This window comes from Pinus tabuliformis, chromosome 1_1 (assembly GCF_031772625.1).
Source record: "Pinus tabuliformis cultivar Carrire ecotype Pingquan chromosome 1_1, CPIR1, whole genome shotgun sequence".
NCBI classification, from domain to species: domain Eukaryota; kingdom Viridiplantae; phylum Streptophyta; class Pinopsida; order Pinales; family Pinaceae; genus Pinus; species Pinus tabuliformis.
Genome location: NC_142297.1, coordinates 850,871,148 through 850,885,117, shown reverse-complemented (window position 1 = coordinate 850,885,117; position 13,970 = coordinate 850,871,148).

Genomic DNA, 13,970 nt, shown 5'->3' with positions numbered 1-13,970 from the left:
TTAAAGAATTTTAACTTCATTCACATAAGTAAACAAAGACCTACAACTTCATTACCATACTTAAAAAAATGAATATACACGATGACACATAACAGAGAAATTACAAATCATACCCAACAATGTGTGGAAAACTCTGTTGGGTTGTGTTATATTCTTTCCACGACTAGCCCACGTAGTTAACTGGGGGTTAGAGGGGGCGGCAGAGCCCCCCCTTCGTTGCACCGATTGCGTAGCGTGGGGGTCACAGGGGGTTTGAGGGGTGCAGGTAAGCCCACTCTATGCGGTTCGGGGCAGCGCCCTAGAAAATTTTGGTTTTGGAACCTATGTTAGGTTGGGCGGACCCACCTATGGTTTTGTGCATGATTTTCGCACATGTTTTTGGACGCGATGGTTTTCGGTCCATGGTATTGGGTGCTTCAGCATGTATAAATATGTATTGTAACATTGAAAGGAATATAATGAAAAATAAAGTTAGTAGTCCCGGTTTTGGGATCGAGGGGAAAATCTCTATGTATATGTGTTTTATGTGTTATACTCTCGCGTTGTTTATTTTATGTGTTTTAGAATTTGTATGCAAGTAATTTATGTACAAGGTTAAAACCTACATTTGGTATCAGAGTTGTTTTGGCTTCAAGGGGATGCCTTTATTGCTGAGGGGTTTCGCTCGGGCCTGTGGTAGACCCTGTTCAGTGGGAGATTTGCGAGATCAATTCTGGTGGTGAAAGAAGATGGCGAGCAGTGGAAAGATAAAGATCGAGAAATTTAATGGTCAGAGTTTTGAGTTGTGGAAACTCAATATGGAGGATCTGTTGGTGGATAAAGATCAGTGGATCGCGGTAGATCCGGGTACTAAACCAACGGGAGTGTTCGATGAAGAATGGAAGAAGCTGGATCGGAAGGCAAAGAGCACAATACAATTGTGTGTCTCAGATTCAGTATTATTGAATGTATTAGGGGAAGCTACAGAGAAGGCTTTGTGGGACAAGTTAGGGACTTTGTACCAATCTAAATCTCTGGTGAATAAACTGTTCCTACGGAAAAAGTTGTATAACCTGAGGATGAAAGATGGAGACTCCGTGACAGAGCATCTAAATGCATTTAATACTGTGGTAAGTCAGTTATCGTCTGTTGATATCAAAATTTTAGATGAAGATAAGTGCATTAGTTTGTTGTGTTCTCTACCAGATTCGTGGGATAGTCTAGTTATTGCAATAGGTAACAATGCAACTTCCTTATACTTTGATGAAATAGTCTCATCCTTGCTGACGGAGGAGATGAGACGGAAAAATATGGAGAGCCAGAATGGTGATGCCTTGTCTGTACGAGGACGGTTCCAAAACAGAAACAAAAATAAGATATCAAGTGGGAGATCTAAATCTAGAGGGAGATCTAAATCTCCAGGAAAACCTGTAAAGGTGGTGTGCTGGAAATGCAGAAAGGAATGGCACTACAAAAGGGGCTGTAAATTTAAAGCTCCTGACAAAAGAAAAGGATCTGATGATGCTCCTTCTGCAGAGGCGAAAACCACCTCAGATGAAGGTGGGGATGTGTACTTGGCTTCTTCAAGTACACATGTAGATCATGAGGCATGGTTGATTGACTCGGGTGCATCCTTTCACTTCACTCACCATAGAGAGTGGTTCTAAGAGTATGAGAAATACGATGGTGGTGATGTCTTCTTAGGGGATGATAGGAAGGCTAGAATCGTTGGTCGCAGAAAAGTAAAGTTGAAGTTGCAAGGTGGAAGGGTTAGAACACTTCCGGGTGTCCTACATATTCCTGCATTGGCCAGAAATCTGATTTTTGTAAGCAAGTTGGATGATGCATGTGTAAAAATAGTGTTTGAGAAGGATACCTGCAAGATCGTTCAGGGAGCACTCGTATTGATGTAGGGAGTTCGGATTGCAACTCTGTACAAGCTAAGGTAGCACTGTTGTTGATGGGTGCAATAGTTCTATGGTTCTTGAAAGTGGAGCAGAAAATCTAGTGGTCTCTGGAGAGAAGACCACGTTGTGGCATCAAAGGCTTGGACATATTGGAGAGAACGGCCTTCGAATACTTCATAGTAAAGGTATGGTAGAAGGTATGAGTAATAGATCTCTGGATTTTGATTTCTGTGAAAATTGTGTATATGGGAAGCAAAATCGGGTGAGTTTCCCGTCTGGTGTTAAGAGGGTGAAACAGATATTAGAGCATGTGCACAGTGATGTGTTTAGACCTGTGAAGGTTCCATCACTAGGTAAATCTGTGTACTATGTATTATTTATAGATGACTCCTCAAAGAATACATGGATATATTTCCTTAAGAAGAAATCTGAAGTCTTTGACAGGTTTAAAGAATTTAAGGCTCTGGTGGAAAACCAGACAGAGAAGAAGATAAAGGTGTTGAGGACAGATAACAATGGAGAGTTTTGCAGTAAGGAATTTGAAGAATTCTGTAAGAATTGCGGTATAGCACGACGGAAGACTACTACATATACACCTCAGCAAAATGGAGTTGCAAAAAGAATGAACAAGACGTTGATGGAAAGGGAAAGAAGCATGGCCAGTGGTGCCAGGTCAAGACAAGAATTTTGGGTAGAAGCGATGGAGACAGCATGTTACCTGGTCAACAGATCACCTTCATCAACGTTGGAGGATAAGACTCCACAAGAGGTATGGACTGGTAAGAAACCCTCTCTTTCACATCTGAGGGTATTTGGATGTGATGCATATGTACATGTTCCAAAGGAGAAATGAATCAAGTTGGATAGTAAATTTGAAAAGTGCATCTTTATTGGGTATAAGAATGGTTTAAAGGGTTATAAGCTTTGGAACCCAGTAACAAGGAAGGTTGTGTACAACCGAGATGTGGTGTTCAGAGAGGTGAAATATGTTATGAAATATGAAGTCCAACCAAAGGAACCTGAGAAGATAGAGTTTGATCTAAAGGAGGAAGAATCATACTCTACAGCAGAGGAGGAATTAGAAGATAAAGAGACACAAACTCTGGGTGTGAAAAGATCAGTTCGAGAAAGAAGGCATCCAGAAAAGTATAGTCCATCTGCTTTCTGTTCAAATTTTGCTTTATCTATCACTGATGATGATCCCAGAACTGTGAAGGAAGCAGTAGATTCAGAGGATGGAAAACTCTAGAAAGAGACCATGGTTGATGAAATGGCATCTTTGCACAAAAATGAGGCTTGGGATCTGGTGGAGTTGTCGGTTGGAAGGAAACCCATTGGCAGCAAATAGGTGTTCAAGAAGAAGACAAATGGAGAAGGAAAGGTGGAAAAATACAAAGCTCGGTTGGTAGTAAAAGGTTATTCCAGGTTCCGGGAATTTATTTTGGTGACATTTTTTCTCCTGTTGCCAAGGTAACTTCTATTAGATTACTTTTATCTGTTGCTCCTACATTTGATTTTGAGGTAGAACAGATGGATGTGAAGACAACATTTATTCACGGGGATCTAGAAGAGGAGATCTACATGAAGCAACCTGAAGGCTTTGCGATGAAGGGTAAGAAAGAACTGGTATGCAAGTTAAAGAAGTCTTTGTATGGGTTAAAACAATCACCAAGGATGTGGTACCAGAAATTTGATACATTTATACGGAGACTTGGCTTCACCAGAAGCAAAGAAGATCACTGTGTGTATTTTAAATTAATTAGTGATCGTGTTATTCATTTGGTCTTGTATGTGGATGATATGTTGTTGGTTGGGAATACAAAGAGATTATCTATGATTTGAAGACCCAATTGTCCTCCAAATTCGACATGAAAGACCTTAGTGCTACAAACTATATTTTGGGCATGGAAATTAAAAGAGATTGGGCAAAGAGGAAGTTCTGCTTAAACTAGAGGAAGTATGTCAAGACAATATTGCAAAAATTTAATATGCAGGATAGTAAACCGGTGAAGGTTCCTATTCCTGTAGATGTAAAGTTATATGCTGAACAATGTCCCAAGACACAAGAAGAGGAAGAGAACATGTCCCATGTTCCATATGCAAGTGTAGTCGATAGCCTGATGTATGCAATGGTCCGTACTAGACCAGATATTGCACATGCAGTGGGAGTATTGACCAGGTTTATGTCAAAACCAAGAAAGGACCATTGGACAACAACGAAGCGGGTTTTCAGGTATTTGCGTGACACTAGTGATTATGGTTTGTGCTACCAAGGAAGACCAGGATTGGACAAAGTGTTGGATATTCGTGGCTTTGTTGATGCAGACTGGGCTAGAGATATGGATCAGAGAAGATCTACAAGTGGGTATGTGTTTAACCTATTTGGAGGTGCAGTGAGTTGGATGAGTAAGAAACAATTTGTAGTGGCACTATCAACTACAGAGGCAGAATACATGGCAACCACTCATGCAAGAAAGGAAGCAGTTTGGTTGCATAGATTGTGTTCAAATATGGGGTTAGTACAAGGAGCTATAAGGATAGACTGTGACAGTCAAAGTGCAATTTTCTTGGCAAAGAACCCTGCATATCATTCAAAGACAAAGCACATTACATTGATATTCAGTATCATTTTGTGAGGGATATGATAGAAGACAAAAAGGTGTTGCTGGTAAAGGATACTGCAGATGCATTGACAAAATATGTGAGCTTTGAGAATTTCTCTTGGTGTAGAAAAACAATGGGAGTTGCAGGGTTGGATAAATTACTAAGCTCTCTTGTGGCCCCCTGTGGAAAGAAAACAACATGTGGGAGAATGTTGGGTTGTGTTATATTCTTTCCACGACTAGCCCACGTAGTTAACTGGGGGGTTAGAGGGGAGGGGCAGAGCCCCCCCTTCGTTGCGCCAATTGCATAGCGGGGGGGGTCACAAGGGGTTTGAGGGGTGCAGGTAACCCCACTCTATGGGGTCCGGGGCAACACCCCAGAAAATTTTGGTTTTGGAACCTATGTTAGGTTGGGCAGACCCACCTATGGTTTTGTGCATGATTTTCGCACATGTTTTTGGACGCGATGGTTTTCGGTCCATGGTATTGGATGCTTCGACATGTATAAATATGTATTGTAACATTGAAAGGAATATAATGAAAAATCAAGCTGGTAATCCCAGTTTTTGGATCCAGGGGAAAATATTTGTGTATATGTGTTTTATGTGTTATGCTCTCACATTGTTTATTTTATGTATTTTAAAATTCGTTTGCAGGTAATTTATGTACGGGGTTAAAACCTAAAAACTCCTGATTCTATCATTAATAATTAGTTTTATCAAGAATACAATAGCCTAGCCTCCAGGTTCTTCAAAATTCAAACCCTTCTTCTATAATTTTGCCTCTTTTTATACGTCATGGAACAGTTGGTAATCACCAAAATTGTCAAACTACTTAACTTTTTCCTAACTGTCTAAAGTAAAAGTCATTACAAAATATTACATTGGAGGGTAAAAGACACCTCATTCTTCTCAAGAAAACAAAATAACAAGAAGTAATAGAAATTAGAATATGACTAGTGATGGCTGCTCGCTGTTCGAATCTGTGGCTTGAGTATGTGGTCCTGTATTCTGCAAGTTGTAATCCTGTAGATGTCCTGATGACAGCTAAACTACTTTAACGCAGCAAAGCTGCATCTTTACAAAATTTCATGTGTGGACCTGTGGGTTATGGGCCCACGTATATATCGGAAGCATTCTAATTGGCGAAAACACAAAGAAACCCTTATGGCCCACGTATATATCGGAAGCGTTCTAATTTGAGGAAACACAAAGAGACCCTTATGGCCCATGTATATATCGAAAGCGTTCTAATTGGCGAAATCACAAAGAAACCCGACCAATCACCGTCGATCCTTCCTTAAACGCTTATGGCCGGAACCCAAAAGGAAATAAACTCCAGTTCAAAACATATCAGGTCCGCCTTTTCCACAAACCTTTACCTGCCCCACGGAACCGAAAGGAAACAAAGTTGTGATTCATAGACTTCTCGAGTTCGAAATTCATAATAAAATCCTTGCACTTTTTGACGCGATATCCGTCGTCTTGTCCTGTCTTGATGAGCATCTATGATCGATCCAGACTTCAACGGATTAATCACATTCCATAAACCATCGCATTTGTTTTCTGGATTAAACCCCATCCTAGTTAACCATGCAATTACCGTCGAATCTGAATCCTTCAAGCAGACGACCCCGATTAATTGAGGTTTTAACTCAGTCTTATAACTTCTCATGTCCGATTTTGGAGTTATCCTCCACGCTTGTTAGCACTTGATTACCGTTAGATCTGTTGCCTGTCAATCGGACAGCTCAGATCTTCTCCTGGGTTTCTCACGTTCAAAAGCCATCAATAATATAAAATAAATCACTTCTTTCGGATTTCCACATTTTCTTTTAATTCTGTTAGAACATAATATTTGATTTTTTTTATTTTTTTTTTGCGATAAAACTGAAAATAAAATTAAAATGACAATGGATGCTACAACATTTGGCTCCACCTGGGGATAGTGCTTTTGCCACAGAAGCACTAAGAACCCCAGATCGGTGCCTTCACCTCGGGCTTGGAGTCATATATTGCTTAGCTAATTTAAATTCTATGGAATTTGTATAATGAATTCACTCTAGTATCTACAATGACAGGATGCTTGTGCTTCAGAACTAGAAATACTGTTTGAGGTACTGCCCATTGGTAGGCAGCTGTAAAGTTTCACCATCAAGATTCTCCAGGAAGAATGTATTATTTTCCCTTGCTTCTATAAACTGAATGGGCCATACCAGAGAGGATCAAACTTCTCATGTTTTCCCTTATCTTCTCTTATAGTATCCCACCTTAATACTAGGTCCTCAACTTTAAAATCCATTTCTTTGGCCTTTCTGTCAAAAATACCAAATTACTCTTACCTTATCCTTGCTTTCACTCGACTCCACTACCTTATGCATCCTTCTTATCAGAGCATTGGGTTCTTCTTTTGTCTCCTGAATCATTGCAATCACAGGCTTCACAAGCTGACTAGGGAACAGAGCTTGAGTTCCATACACTAACTCAAAAGGTGATTTGCCTATAGACCTTCTTGTAGTCACTCAGACAACCCATAGAGCAAAATTTACCTTCCAATCCCAGTGTTTCTGATTCTCTGCAATAGTTTTTTTAAGAATTCTCATCAAAGGTTTGTTAGTGGATTCAACCAATCCATTTCCCTGTGGATGATAAGCTGTTGAATGAGATAAAATAACATTATAATTCTGAAAAAAGCAACAAACTTACTTGAACTAAACACTTGAGCATTGTCTGTTATGATTTTGACAGGGCATCCAAATCTGCTGAAAATATTTTCCTCTAAAAACTTCATCACCACCTGGTCATTTGCCCTTTTAGTAGGTATAGCTTCTACCCACTTGGTGAAATAATCAGTAACTGTAAGAACCCACTTATGTTGTCCACTTGAAGGTGGGTTAATTCTCCAACAAAATCTAGTCCCCGTTGTCTGAATGGTTCTTCTATGAAGACTGGGATCAAAGGCAAGGGAGCAAACCTTTTCTTCTCAGCAAAAAGCTGACACTTCTGACAGCTTCTAACAAACTTATATATATCACCAAATAGGGTGGGCCAATAAAATCCTGTCTGGAGGATTTTATGTCCAGTAGCTTTCCAACTATAATGTCCACCACATAACTTCTCATGATAATCTTTAATGGTCTCTGTAAATTCATCCTCTATTAAACATAACAATAAAATTCCCACAGGATCCTTCCAATACAATCTGCCCTCTACAATCACATATGGATGTGCTTTGATTTTTAATGCTCTATATCTTGTTCTATCCAAAGATTGAGGATAAGAGAGAAAACATAAATAATGGACTATGTGCTTGTACCATTCTGAACATAAAAATTTATATCTAATCTTCATACTTGGGTTTGATTTTTCTTCACCTTCTTCACTTATTTCCTCATTTACAGGTGTTAGCAAGTTGATTCCCAATGCCTGAAAATTTGACTCTGTCAACATCTTTGCCAGTCCTTGCCCTTTCACCAACTTTGTGGGCTTTATGTCCAAGTCATACTCTTGAATCTTGACTATCCATTTTCCTCTTTTTCCTTCCACATCACTCTGGACTAAGACATCCTTTATTGCAGCATTTGGCACATAAGCAATGATCTGTGACTGCAGCACATAAGTCCTGAAGGCCTTTAGGGCTTTTACCAAAGCATATACCTGTTTTTCAAGAATATTGTACTTTAGTTCAGCATCTCTGAGAATCTTGCTAAAGAAAGCAACTGGCTACTCCTTTTCTTCATCATTTTTCTGTAACAAAACAACAGATATTGAATTAAGTGATGCAAATGAAAAATTTGAAAAGGCTTTTGATAATCAGGGCTAATTAAAAATGGAGCTGCTTGTAATGCTTCTTTAATCCCGGAGAATGACTCTCTGGCTTCCTTGGTCCAATGCACCTCATTTTCCTTCTTCAACATATTGGTAATTTCTTTTACAATTTCTGCATAATTGGACACAAACCTCCTTAGAAAAATTATTTTTCCCAGAAATTTTTGAATGTCTTTTTTACTCTTGGGCAAGGGTATTTTTTGCACAGCTCGCACCCTTGCTGGATCTATCTTCACTCCATCTCTAGAAAGGTGTGGTGAACTACTGCCAGGTGCAGACAGTGTAGGACTTGGTGTCACTGGAATTTTTGGCCTTCCAACCCTCTTGGAAACTAGTCTCTCTGGGTCTGAAAGGGCTTAAACTTTTTGCTATGAGGTATCTAACCTCGTATGAGGCCTCTTTGAAGCCAGAGTTATTATTTTCTATTCAATACATCGAAATATTTCCTCCTCACTGAACAACCAGAGGAAAATATTAAAACCCAGGGAAAAGTGTTCTTGATTTCGTTCCCCAGCAACGGCGCCAATTAATGTTGTCCCTTAAGAAACCAATTTCTTGGTTGTGTAGAAATTGTGCTTAAGACATTAATGTTTATTATTCTTGTCACTTATTTGTATGATGTATCCTCAAGTGAAGGACCTGAAGGACCCGACTTTTCACCCTTAATACCTAGCTGATATGAAAGTCTCAAAATGCCATATGATTTTTGAATATAAATGCTGAGTGAAGAATGCTTTGAGAAGTTAGAGACAATATGTTGTTTTTCACAGAAACTATTATCTGTAACGCTTTGAGAAGTTAAAGACAATATGTTGTTTTTCACGGAAACTATTATCTGTAACTTAGATGAAATGGAGAAGTAGGAACTTCAAGTACGGAAGCGCTCTTTTAAGGAATTTTAACTTCATTCACATAAGTAAACAAAGCACTGTAGCTTCATTACCATACTGAAAGAAAGGAAGATACATGATGACACATAACAAAGAAATTACAAATCACACCCAACAATGTGTGGAAAACTCCTGATTCTTTCATTAATCATCAATTTTATAAAGAATACAATAGCCTAGTCTCCAGGTTCTTCAAAATTCGAACCATTTTTTTATAATTTTGCCTCTTTTTATACATCATGGGATAGTTGGTAATCACCAAAACTGTCAAACTGCTTAACTATCTCCTAACTATCTAAAGTAAAATCCATTATAGAATATTACATTGGAGGGTAAAAGACACCTCATTCTTCTCAAGAAAACAAAATAACAAGAAATAACATAAATTAGAATATGACTAGTGATGGCTGCTTGTTGTTTGAATGTGTGGCTTGAGTACGTGGTCTTGTATTCTACAAGCTATAATCTTGTAGATGTCCTGATGGTAGCTAAACTACTTTAACGCAACAAAGTTGCATCTTTACAAAATTTCGTGCATGGACCTATGGGTTATGGGCCCACGTATATATCAGAAGCATTCTAATTGGCAGAAACACAAAGAAACCCTTATGGCCCATGTATATATCAGAAGCGTTCTAATTGGCGGAAACACAAAGAAACCCTTATGGCCCACATATATATCAAAAGTGTTCTAATTGGAAGAATCACAAAGAAACCCGACCAATCACCGTCAATCATTCCTTAAACGCTTATGGCTGGAACCCAAAAGGAAATAAACTCCAGTTCAGAACATATCAGGTCCGCCTTTTCCACAAACCTTTACCTTCCCCATGGAACCGAAAGGAAACAAAGCTACAGTTCATAGACTTCTCGGGTTTGAAATTCATAATAAAACTCGTGCACTTTTTGACGTGATATCCGTCGGATCTCATCCCTTCTTGATGAGTGGTTGTGATCGATCCAGACTTCAACGGATTAAATCACATTCCATAAACCATCATGTCCATTTTCTGGATTAAACCTCATCCTAGTTAACCACGTGATTACCGTTGGATCTGAATCCTTCAAGCGGACGACCCCGATTAACTAAGGTTTTAACTCAGTTTTATAACTTCTCGCGTCTGATTTTGGAGTTATCCTCTGCGCTTGTTAGCAAATTATTACCGTTAGATCTGTTGCATGTCGGTCGGACAACTCAGATCTTCTCATGGGTTTCTCACGTTCAAAAGCCATCAATAATATAAAATAAATCACTTCTTCGGATTTCCACATTTTCTTTTAATTCCGTCAGAACATAATATTTGATTTTTTTTTTTATTTTTTTTTTGCGATAAAACTGAAAATAAAATTAAAATAACAATGGATGCCACAACACCTTCCATGGACAATAGGTGGACAACCCTTCCAACCTATCCTCATACCGGAGACCAACTTGCAACTTCGACATTGCAATGAGCCCTTCACCTACAATGTGGACAACTCCCTCTTAAGTTGTACTTTGTTGTGTACACTCTAATTCACTCTCCCTCAAAGTAGCTCAAACACCCTCTGATACCATGTTGTTTTTCCACGATCCTAGTGTCTAGGATAGAATCTTAGATCACTGATGCTACAAAACCAATAATAACAACGAAGCTACTTTTCACAACTAAATATAAACAACAATAAATCTACTAGTGCATAAAATATACACAACTTTGTACAAAATTAATACAACAGTCTAGGGCCCCCGTACCAAGGATAATGGCCCTCAAATATCCACAAGTACAAAAATAAAAATACAAGATAATCTCATGGTCTAGATGATGTAGTCAACAATAACAACTTCTTTGTCATATCCTGTATACTTACGGCTCCTTTGCTTCCAATCTGCAGCACCTACCTCTATCAATGCACCAACTCCTTTAGGCCATTGAACTCAGTCTCCACAATCTGCCCTTTAACTGTTCATATAAGTCCATTTATCATCAAGGCATAGGGACTTCTGCCCACTTTTTCTCCTCTGCTCTTTTGGGACTTGTCTTCCCACTATAGTCTTCCTATGCTGCTCTAATGAAGACTAACATAGGGCAGGAGGGCTACCACCTATCACCACCAAATGTCGCTTCTTCAATGATGAACATGGGTTGTCAAATCTACTCCTCTGGATGGCCAAACCTTGAGCTCCAGTCTGCCTCTTCTACTAGCCTCCTTTGTCCACCAAGGAGCTACTTAGGCTACACACACTTCACCCAACTTATAGTTGTCCAACGTCTTTCTTGTCCATTGTTCTAGGGCTACTCTTGGACCCTTTCTCACTGGCCTCCAACTATCCACAAGGTGTCCAATACAAACCACATCCATATAGAAACAAATTCAACATAAAATCAACATCACCTTGTCACTCTATTGTATGTTAGGTTGATTAGTTAAGGCATGATAATAGTCCACATCAGTGCTTGATAACGGAGGAGTGAAGGGCATGATAACAGTCCATTGGTTAGGGCATGATAATAGTCCACAGTCGCTCCGTGCTTGAATTTTGGGCTATTCTATCCCTCCAAAGAGGCGTGCAGCACCTTCACAACTGTGATCTAGAGTTGTGGCCCTCCTCTATTCTCAAAACCAGACATGAGACACCTCCAAATGAAGACAACTTTCCACTAAACACACTCAAAACCAACCCAGATTTGCTCCTTGAGGTTGTGGCCTTCCTCGGCCCCTGAAATAGTTATGAACAGACTTCAAAACAACCTTATTTCCAAAATCGGCCTTCCTCCTAGAGTTGTGGCTACCTCAAAAGTTTATTTACTTGAAATGTTACACTTGGATGGTGTGTTATGACTCCAAACTCACCTTCTATTTATACACAATAGAAGGGCTCCAATGAATTGCACAAAGAGGGCTTGCCAACCTGTCATGTGTCTTGTCCAACTCAAGCCTACATGAACCTCATGCCACAAGCCCACACTTTACCTTCAAAAATTCATATCTCCACATAGACAACTCAGAATTTGATGATTTTTGTTGCATTGGATTCCTCTCAATGTCCTCTATCATCTCCATCCATCACATGTCTAGTAGGCCTCATGGATTCACACCCACATGCTTGGGTGCAAAGCCCACATCTTGGGTTCCAAGCCCACAATGCCCTATTGTGGTGCTCCAACCTCCAAACCCCGAACCCTAGGGCTTGGAGTACCTCCCAAGCTACCAAAAATCAACAGACACCCAACTATAATGTTCCTTGAGGCCAAGAGTGAAGGCTCACTTGGCCAACTTTGATCAAGGGAATAATAGATATATTGGCTACTTTTTCCCAGTTTGGGTTTTCTAGGATGAATTGTGTGTAATTTATGTGTGTATGTCGTTATGTTATTGTTATTAATTTTTTTCTCTTGCATTTTATTTTTTCATTTGGTATCAAAACAATATTTTTACATCATAGGGATGTCTTTATTGCTAAGGGTTTGACTTGTTTTGGTATTGTGATAGATTCCTAAAGTCCCTTGGACCCAAGTATTCAGTGGTAATTCATTGATTTTTTTTCAACAATATACAATACAATCAAGTTTGAAGATTTCAAAGGGGCCTTTGCTAATATTTATAATGTGGAAATTGTAGGATTTGGAGTTGTCGATGAGCAAGGGTTTCAGTGGGCCAAGGAGAGAATCGAGGCAAAGTGTACAAAGGTAAGAGGACAGTGGCATTTGTTAGTGTCAAGATAACAACAATGATATATATATATATATATATATATATATATATATATATATATATATATATATAACGTAGTTAAAATTTTTTAAACCGCATTTAAATGGACATACTATTGTTGTTGGAAAATGTAACTAGCTTCAATCTTCATAATTGTCATCGCATTCATGTCATTTTGTATATCTTATGTAACAAACAAAAGAAGAAAGAAAAATATTATTTTCAAGCATAGGTTTCATGCTTTATTTGAATGGTCAATTAGGTCAAGCATGCATTTCATGCTCCTAGGGTTTGTCAAGTCAAGTAAATATTTGTCTTGAGTCAAAAGAGTAATTATCATTTGTATAAGACCCATTTGGGCAAGTTGTAACATGCAAAAGATATTATTTTGTTTCTAGAAAGTCATTTGTAATCTCCAAGGCCATGTCGGCCATGCCATCAGAATTCAACATAGAAAGGCCTAATTCAACCTCATGAGAAGCATATATATATAGAAGTATCTTTGACCTCATTATCACACACAACAAGCATCTTTGATCTACAATGAGAAGCAAGAAGAAAAGAAAGACAAGTTCTAGGAGAAGGAAGAATCTCAAGAAGAAACCAAAATTTGACTTTTGTCAACATTTTTGCTAACACGTGCGAAAAAACTAGGGTTTATGTAATGTGCTAGGGGCCGAAGTTGCAAGTCTGAATTTTAACCCTGGGTTAAAGGTCCAAAACTGTGATTTGAAGCAAATTGGAGGAGGGTTAACTCTTTGTTGAGTTTGAAGACTTTGACTTGCTTAAGGAAGGATATATTGGGGGGCTGACCTGGTGCTGGGAGGAGGTCTTGACTTTGGTTTTTGGGTCTTGGATTTATCATTTGATCTTATTCTATAAGAAGAGAAGAGAGTCTTTATGGGTTTTCCCTTTGGAGGGGCTTTTCCCTGGCTTGGAGCCTATATTTTGTGTCCATCGTGTTTTATTATCTTCATGGTCTATGTTCTTGATGATTGTTTCATGAAGAGAATTTAATAAAGAAAATAAAGAAGATTGGATGAGAGTTGACTCTTTGTTGACTTTGAA